The sequence below is a fragment of the Leptonychotes weddellii genome, chromosome 13 (genome assembly GCF_054177405.1).
Source record: "Leptonychotes weddellii isolate Sample4059 chromosome 13, ASM5417740v2, whole genome shotgun sequence".
In the NCBI taxonomy this organism is placed as follows: Eukaryota; Metazoa; Chordata; class Mammalia; order Carnivora; family Phocidae; genus Leptonychotes; species Leptonychotes weddellii.
This window is the reverse complement of record NC_138381.1, coordinates 53,240,893-53,250,711: the sequence shown is the minus strand read 5'-3', so window position 1 is coordinate 53,250,711 and position 9,819 is coordinate 53,240,893.

Below are 9,819 nucleotides of genomic sequence, written 5' to 3'. Positions count from 1 at the left end.
GTTAAACTGTGTACATGCATGATGGCACACTCCCTTTGCCTCCCCGCCACCCTCCCACCAACAAAGATTTACAGAGCACCTACTATATGCCATCAGTTCTAGGCACTGGGACACAGCAGTGAACGAAACACATGAAATCCCTGCTCTTATAGAATTTTCATTCTGGTGGAGGAACAGACAATAAACAGATCAAGTATGTGGCATATTCAATGGGAGTGAGGGACACAAGGGAACAGAGCATGGAAGGAGCAGGGTAGTAGAGTTTTAGCTGGAGAAGCCTGAGGAGGTCTCCGGAGTGAAAGCCTGAGAGAAGTGAGGGTAAGCCACGAGACACAGAGGGAGATGCACTCATGCAGAGGCAACAAGGTCGGTCTCTACGCCTGGAATATGCTGGAGTGTTCTACAAATACCCAAAGACCAGCATGACAGATTGAAGAAAGGAGCAGGAAGTGAGTCTAGAGAGGCAAGTGGGGGTGGGGGAGACCACGGAGTCTTGTAGGACACTGTAAGGTCAGAATGAAACAGAAAGGGGCAGAATGTTGCTGAGACCACCAGCAGCACCGGTCTAAATCCAAACCCAAGTCTTTGAGATGACAATAGTGTTGGAAATGACTGGAACCTTGAGTTGAATACGAGAAAGACTGAACTAATCTGAAAGGGACTGATTGGACCAGAAGAAACTGAGATCCATTTAAGGGGTGCAGTTTTGTTTTATTCCATTGGCTGTGTCACACTTCTCTCTGAACCAGTGGGAAATGCCAATTGGCTTAGATCAAGATCTTCTACTTCCCCTCTGCTGGAGGTGGGGTCCAACCCAAAGAGAGTGAGGAAATGATGGTCCCTGTGGTCAGTAGAATAACGGCCCCAAAGATGCCAGCATCCTAACCCCTGGAACACGTGGACATGTTACCTGACAGAAAGGGACTTTGCAGATATGACTGAGTAAAAAGTCTTGAGATGAAGAGATTATCCTGGGTTATCCAGGTGGGCACTGTCATCACAGGGTCTATAAGAGGGAGGCAAGAGGGTCGTAGCAAGAGGCGGAGGTGTGGTGTGGAAGCAGAGGTCAGCACCATGTGGTTGCTGGCTGCAGGTCCACCAGCCCAGGCATGTGGGCAGCCTCCAGATGCTGGAGAATGCAAGACACAGATTCTCCCCTGGAGATCTAGATGGATAATGATGCCTAGCACCTACGGTGTTAATTATGAGCCAGCCACGTCCTTCAGCACTCTACATATATTAACTCATTAAATTCAAAGAACAAACTTATGAGGTGGGTTATCAATGCACTCTTTTTAAAATTCCCGTTTTAGGGGCGCCTGGGTGGCTCAGTTGTTAAGCGTCTGCCTTTGGCTCAGGTCATGATCCCGGGGTCCTGGAATCGAGCCCCACATCAGGCTCCCTGCTCCGCAGGAAGCCTGCTTCTCCCTCTCCCACTCTCCCTGCTTGTGTTCCCTCTCTCACTGTCAAAAAATAAATAAAATCTTTAAAAAAAAAAAATCCCCGTTTTACAGATGAGGAAACTGAGACACAACCATGTTGAAAGCTGCCCACGATGACAGGGCAAAGCTAGCATTCAAACCCAGGCAGTTTGATTCCAGAGCCCTGAGCCCAGAGGCTGTGCATCCTCTTCCTGTGCCTTCTGGATATACCTTTTTCACAAGGAGGGGCAGAACCTCATGGGCCTCTGGGCATGATGCCCTGAGAACGTAAAACCACTTCCATACTGATCCAGCTAAGAATCCATAATCTGGGGGCGCCTGGGTGGCTCAGTTGGTTAAGCGACTGCCTTCGGCTCAGGTCATGATCCTGGAGTCCCAGGATCGAGTCCCGCATCGGGCTCCCTGCTCGGCAGGGAGTCTGCTTCTCCCTCTGACCCTCCCCCCTCTCCTGCTTGCCATATGCCACCTTCAACTTAGGCTTGGTTTCAAGAGAAAGTAAATCATGGGTATATAGGCACATTTGTGAATGCACATATATGTGTATACATGTATGCCATACATCGGGAATGCATAGCGTGTGCACATATAAAATGTGTATGTACTCATGTGTGGGGAGAGCGCAAATATTGAAGGAAATGGGGCAAAATGCCAACAATTGATGAATCTGCCTGAAGGGTGTATTGGGGGGTTTTCGTACTATGCAACAATTTCAAAAATTGTTTCCAGATAAGAAGTGAATTCAATTAATTGCTAATTGGTTTACAAAAGCATACATGTCTTGATACTATTAATATATATTTACACTAAATATAACATTGTATATATTTAATACTCACTGAGACATTTGAAAAGCTATTCATAAGTTGTCTCTGGGGAGTGGGATCCTGATGTTTTTTTCTACCATATATTTTTCTAGAATTTCCAAGCTTCCTTAATCAATGTTACCTTCATATTCAGAGAAAAGAAACCCAAAAAACAAATGCACATCACACTTAATGCCCACAGGCTGCTTACCTCCAAGAATAGCTTCCTTCTTTACATTTTGAAGTGGTTTTACATTTTCTAACTCAAGATCATCCATTACCATCAAGCAGCTATTAAAACTTAACAAATTCTTGACATATCTTTTCAATATAGGATTAAAGGACAGAGTAAAAATGCATTTTCAATGTTTATTATGTACCAGAAATTACACTAGGTTCTTTAAAATGTCTTACAGTCCTCCCCACAACCCTACAAGGTTACAAGAGGAATGTGAAAATCGGACAACATCACTGGCAACAAGGCTGCACTTTGGAGAGGTTCCATCATTTTGTTCAAAAGCACACATCCTGTCAAGGGCAGAGCAGAGATCCAAATCCAAGTTTGTCTATCCTCGGAAACCCAGTTTCTCCTGCTCCTCTCTACAGGTGCTCGATAAAAGGCATGTATACGGCCAGCTATGCTTTCAACTGCAGAACTGGTTAATAACTTCAAAAATAAAATTCCAAGTCAAATACCCACTGGGTATCTCGCTTTAATTTTTAACCCAAATAATCAGACAACTGCCCAATTTTCCACCTCATGTGTATAGAAACAGTAATGGCTAACATTTGCTGAGCTTTGTGCCACACTGCTCCAGGAGCTGCCCCTCTTCAATCCCCTTCGCACCCAGTGACGTAGGCACGGTGAGTATCCTTAGAGACAGCTGAGGCAGAGAAATAAAATGCCCAAGGTCGTAACTGGGAAAGTGACCAAATCAAAATTATAACCTTTGCAGCATCACTCCAGACCCCATGCTCCTAACCACTTTGATAGGCTTCCTTCCCAAGCTACTCATGCTTAATATTTCAAACTATAATGCTATAAATACCATTTACAAAGCTATCAATCTAGATTAACTGGTTGAAAGGTCAGCTATAAAGAGTCTGAATTCCGAATTACCTGAATTTCTGAAACCTTACTGCAGCCACACCCTACCCTCTAACCACTAGTGCAGTGTATAAACTGTAAGTTTATTTGCCAAGATTTTCAAAAGCAGAAACAATTTATTTTATACTTCCAATAGAGTGACCAAGACCAAAGTAAGCTTTTAATTGAATAAATGTCATGAAGGCAGTTTCACAGTATCATTCCCCTTTTTCAAAGGCAGTATGGCATGGTGAGGGGCCCAAGCTCGGGAAATAGACTTGGCTTTACCACAAAATGGACAAGTTCATTTCTCCAAGTTCTTCTCTTGGAGATTATTAAATAAATTAAATAAATAAATAAAAGATTATTCCAAAGAGGAGATGGGGTAAAGTACCTAACATACATTAGATACTCCATAAAAACAGTTTTTACTGTTCCTCAAACTTTATGCCTATGTTTCAATTGACCATATTTAGGGCATTCTGGGCCCAATCACCTGTTGACTAGGTACAAGTGTCTTAAGTCTTCTTTTGTCCCCTGACAATAGGATTCCCACCCCACCCCTGCAGATCCCACTGTACATCCCACCACAACTCCCACCAGTGTGCAGGACAGGGGAAGTACTCAGTATTATGTGGTATCTAAACCAAGAGTCCCATATTCAGATGAATAGATTGTGCAGGTCACTAGTAAGTGAAACAGTATGAAACAAGTAATGATGGGAACGGGAGATAAAACTACTTGGTTCCAGCAAACTACTGGGTAACGCAAGTCCTGGGCTCCAAATCTTTGATTTTTGAAAAGTAGGAATTGCAGATTTTTATGGGACATTTTTCTGTTTGAAGAATGTGCACAAGAAACCACCTCCATACCAACACTCATGTGCACGTATGCGGTCTGCAAGCACACATGGGAACGCATGAACAGCAAAGATGCAGTCACATGATCCCACATGGGTACTTGAGCACCTCCTATCTTCCCTCAGACTTGTCTTCCTTACTACTAAACCTATGTGTGCAAATGGACATACACACAGTCACACACAGCAGGTGGCTGTTAGGGCTGTGCTCTGGCCAGCCTTCATACCGCAGTCCCAGAACCACCACCATGAAAGAAACGGCTTCAGAGCTGTGGCAAGGCCTTGGGTGGGTTTTTGGGTCATAATTTCAATTGTAGCATCAGCAGGAACAGAGAACATCACTACAACAGATCCAAGCTGATAGAGCAGAGGAGGAAATGGTGTGTTCGTTCACTGAACACATATACACAAAGGATATACTACTTCAAAGTGTGGGCACTTCCAAATAAGAAATTTTAGGTGAGGGCAGAGCTAGAGAAGTAGTATTCTGAGTAAAAAACACTTAAGTCACATTTTAAAACATGCAAACTACACTATATAACTGATTATTACATGTGTAGTAAAATCTTACGCATGGACAAGAATGATACACACTTCAGGCTAGTGGTGTGACCAAGGAAAATGTGCTCAGAGAAGGGTATAAAGGAGACTTCAGTTATTTTTCATGACTTGCTCCTTAAAAGAAACCAAAAGACCTAAATAAAAAATAAAACCTGGGGAAAACTTTGTAATAAAAACAATAAAATCAGAACAAATGAGCAAAGACAACACCATTCTGCAGCCACAACTGCCCCTCCCATCCCCACACTACTATGACATGGGGACAAATTAGGCAAACATAAAATCTCATTATCTACTGGCATCTGCAATATACCTTTCTGGATTTAAGAGATCAAGTATTGGATGGAAAGGATTACTTACACATTTGAGTAAGTGTTGGAAACATTTATACCATTTTCTACCTCAACTAAATGCACAGATGTTACAAGACTTGTTCTCAGTAATAGGAGTCGTCCCCTCTTATCACATCGCTATGCAAACATTATAATGAACACACAAGTTTTAAGCACTCTTAGTGTATATTCCAATATACTTATCTCCCTGAAATTCCCATTCCACCCACGACTTCTTTTACAAAGGAACCACTTTGCCCAATTAATGTTAAAATTCTTAAGACATTTCCTCATCACAGTGTAAAATCTTGCTAAGAAATCATTTCTTAAAACATATATAATGAAATCCCCCAACTGACAAATTCCATGGGAGTCTCAAACTGCAAGAGCATTTTTCCCTTGGGGAGATAATTCACTTATTTGATACATTAAATATGATCAGTGAACTTTTAAAAGAAAATCTATTGTTAAGTTTTATTTAGTAATCTCTACACCCCACGTGGGGCTCGAACTCATGACTCCAGGACCAAGAGTCAAACACTCTTCCGACTGAGCCAGCCAGGCACCTCTAAACGAAAATCTAAATTTTATTTCAATATCATAAAACTTGCTTGATAGTAAACAAAAAGCATCCAAATACTTTGCAACAAAATTTTCCTTTGATTCTCACAAGTTTAAGTTGAATTTCTCAAGTGAAATTATTTTCCTAAATTTAATTCAAAGTAGCATGATACACACCGTCATATATTTACCTACATATTACACATTTAAGGATATACTTTCAATTAAAATAGCACAGAAAGAGCAAGTTTGCCCCCCCCAAAAAAACTGTATTAACACCTTTATATAACTCCTAACAAACCTCTACTTCCTAAAACACGCAACATACTAAAATAAGGAATTCTTATTGCTCAGGTAATGTAAAATAGATTTCAGTCACTTGCAATTGCAACACACTTCTTAGAACTTAGGTATCAATAACTTCTCACCCTCAAAAAAATTTGGATTTTCCTCAAGAGTCTTAAATATCTGTATTACTTGACACCCTTTGTTCCTTGTAGAACAGCATCAAGAATTTATACCACAACTTATCAAAATTCAGATACTGAAATAATGGTTAATCTTTTTTTTTTTTAATAATGCTTAAATCTTAAAGGACCATATAGAAGAGTGAAGTCATACTGTTCTCCAGCCTTGGTTACATAAACTATAAATTCTATATCCTCCTTCTTTAATGCATTAATTGTTTAGTAATGTTCCTATCGATTTTGTTCACAAGTTGAGATTGTTAATGGGCAGATGTTTTCTCTGCACTTCTTTGGGAGATAAAGGCAAGAAAAAAAAAGTCTTTGAATATTTAAGATCAAACGTTTTCACAAAGAAATGTTAAGTACAGCCTTTAGAAAGGGATCAAAGGCATTACATAATTACCATATGAATTTTCTGTGGAGACAATATTGGACTTGGACCAGGGTGCAAGTCCTTCCCTTTCTTTCTAAATTACAATGGTTAAAAGCATGGGCTCTAGGACCAGACCGTCGGGATCGAACTCCTGCCCTGTTAAAGCTGTGTAAACCTCTCTGTAAACTTGTCTGCCCCAGCACACAATGGAGATAAGAACAGTGCCGACTTCATAGAATCTGAGTGAGGATTTAATGAGTTGACATAAAATACCTGGCACTTATTCATAAGCACCTTGAAAACCATCTCATACTTTGAGAAATATAGGACAGGCAGAATCAATTTCTTAGTGAGTAAAGATAATCACTTGGGTTATCAGCAAACTGGTAATTAAAACTGAATCCCATAAAATTTCTCAAATCTTTGCAGACAGCCCACATGTATTTACAAAACATTTGCTGGCATTTTACAATCCTAACTTTGTACTACCAAGACAGCTCTCCCTTTAAGCAATACCTAAAGGCGACTCCTCCAATTTTTTTTTTTTTTTTTTAAGAGAAGTGGGATGGGAGGGGCAGAGGGAGAGAGAGAACAAGCAGGCTCCACGCCCAGCACGGAACCCCATGCAGGGCTCAATCTCACAACCCTGAGATCATGACCTGAGCCCAAATCAAGAGTTGGACACTACATCAAAAACTAATGATGTACTGTATGGTGACTAATAAAAAAAAAAAAATTATTTAAAAAGAGTTGGGACACTTAACTGAGCCACCCAGACCCCCTGCAACTTAAGATTAATATACAAAGAATCCTGAAAATACAATTGCCCTATATTGCAAGACTTAAATCTTAAACATAATTTGTATCTGGCTTTGGCATTTAAAAGCTTATGAAACAGTTGTCTGGCTGCAAATTAAAATGACTGGAGCTTAAAACAGATGACCATGCCAAGTCTTCACTACCAACCAATTAAGCCAGTATTTCTGGAGGTGTTGTTCAAGCATCAGTATCTTTATTTTTTTAAGCTCCTCACATGAGTTAATGTACTACTGTAGTTGAATACCAATGCTAAAAACAGAGTAGTTCTTAATAGTTCCCTGCACCTCCTTTCAAGATGGGGGTTATATACCTCTTACACTGTTGGTGGGAATGCAAACTGCCCCAGCCACTCTGGAGGTTCCTCAAACTTAAAGACAGGACTACCCTACAGCCCAGCAACTGCACTACTAGGTATTCACCCAAAGAATACAAAAATACAGATTCAAAGGGGTACATGCACCCAGATGTCTACACCATTATCAATAACCCAAACTATGGGAAGAGCCCAAACGTCCATCAACTGATGAACGAATAAAGATGTGGGGCATATGTGTGCGTGTATATATATGTACATATGTATGTAATATATATACATATACTACATTACACACACACACACACACACACACACGGAATATTACTCAGCCATCAAAAAGAATGAAATCTTGTATTTGCAATGATGTTAATGGAGCTAGTGTATTATGCTAAGTGAAATAAGTCAAGAGAAAGACAAATATGATTTCACTCATGTGAAATTTAAGAAACAACAGATGAACATATGGGAAGGGAGAAAAGAAAACAAAGGAGAGGGAAGCAAACCGTAACACACTCTCAATGATAGCAAACAAAGGGTTGATGGAGGTGGGTGGGGAATGGCCTAAATGGGTGACAGGCATTAAGGGCACTTATGATGAGCACTGGGCACTACGTATATTTAAGTGATGAATTACTAAATTCTTCTACTGAGTAATATGCTATATATTAACTAGAATCTAAATAAAAATGTGAAAAGAAAAAGAAAAGATCGGTGTTATGTAAAGGAGCAACTGGAAAACAAGAAACAGTTCTAAAAAGGAATGAGGTAATTAGGAGGATGTGCTTAACCAGAAGGGGAACTACCTGACCAATCGAGCTTTCTGTTATACATAAAACGTTCATAACCTTACGGTCAAGAAAGTGATTGTAAACATAAAGCAATCTGCCAACCACTTCTACTTGGTTTTCAATGTATCACAGAGAAATTAAGTGAAAAATATAGGATACAAAGTTGTATGTACAATTATGCTTAAAAAGCATTAATATTATAGGGAAATAAATCAAATGTTCATACAAACTGATACTGCTGGATGGCATGATTTGCCATTACTTTTTATCTTTTTATAATTTTTTTCCAAATTCCCTAAAATGAACATATTATTATTGTTCAAGAAATGAGGAAGATAAACTTTCCTTTCCTTTAAGGATGAATGTTCAAACTTCTTCACACCAATGCCCATCAGGCTGAGCATTCCCAAGAGGCCACACTGTTCCTGCACAGAACCCTCCAGAAGCATGGCTTCTAACAGTGGGCTATCAAATGTGGAACTGAAAAACCCAGCTGTTCCCACTTCCCATGAAAAAGTACTTTACAGGGGGCGCCTGGATGGCTCAGATGGTTAAGTGTCTGCCTTCAGCTCAGGTCGATCCCAGGGTCCTGGGATCAAGTCCCGTGTTGGGCTCCCTGCTCAGCGGGGAGTCTGCGTCTCCCTCTCCCTGCCGCTCCCCCTGCTTGTACTCTCTTGCTGTCTCTGTCAAATAAATAAATAAAATCTTAAAAAAAAAAAAAAAAGAAAGAAAAGTACTTTACATCTAGGTCACTAAGCAAAAGACTATCTGCATCAGAACTCAAGTACTAGTGAGTGACCAATTACTACTACTTAACATAAACACACAAACCATCATAATCTGTTGAAATCAAATTCTTTTTGCTTCTTGGAAAGGAAAATGACACTTCACATTTTTAAACAGTTTATTTATTCGCGCAATAGTTTGATTTCCTCTGAAAGCTAGAAAATAAAGATCATTTATTTACCTTATTGTTGTTTTTCCATACGGTAAACACTGATCTTTCCCTAACTTCATAAAGGTGAATTTTTAAAAAAATCTATGCACACACCAAAATCACTGAATAGGAATGTGCAAAGCTCTAGGAAAAACTCACTTAAATGTTTTTAAAGTGGCAGAAGATCACAATTTGGGGATATACCCTATTAAGAACTCTTTTTTAAATCTTATTGATAAAACTTGTTTTCAAAGTGGTGTATTTTGAAAGATTAAAATCCAAAAATAATCCCCACAGCAGATAATCTCAATTTTAGGAGAACTTCTGAACTAAGATACTTGGAGAAAGTAAAAATATTTTCTTTGACCAGAACTTTTGAATTTGATACATACTTTTTTCCAAGTGTCACTTCTTTTTTTAAAGGTAACAAACCACACACTCAGAATACAATTCTTAAATTTGTTTCTTGTAAGC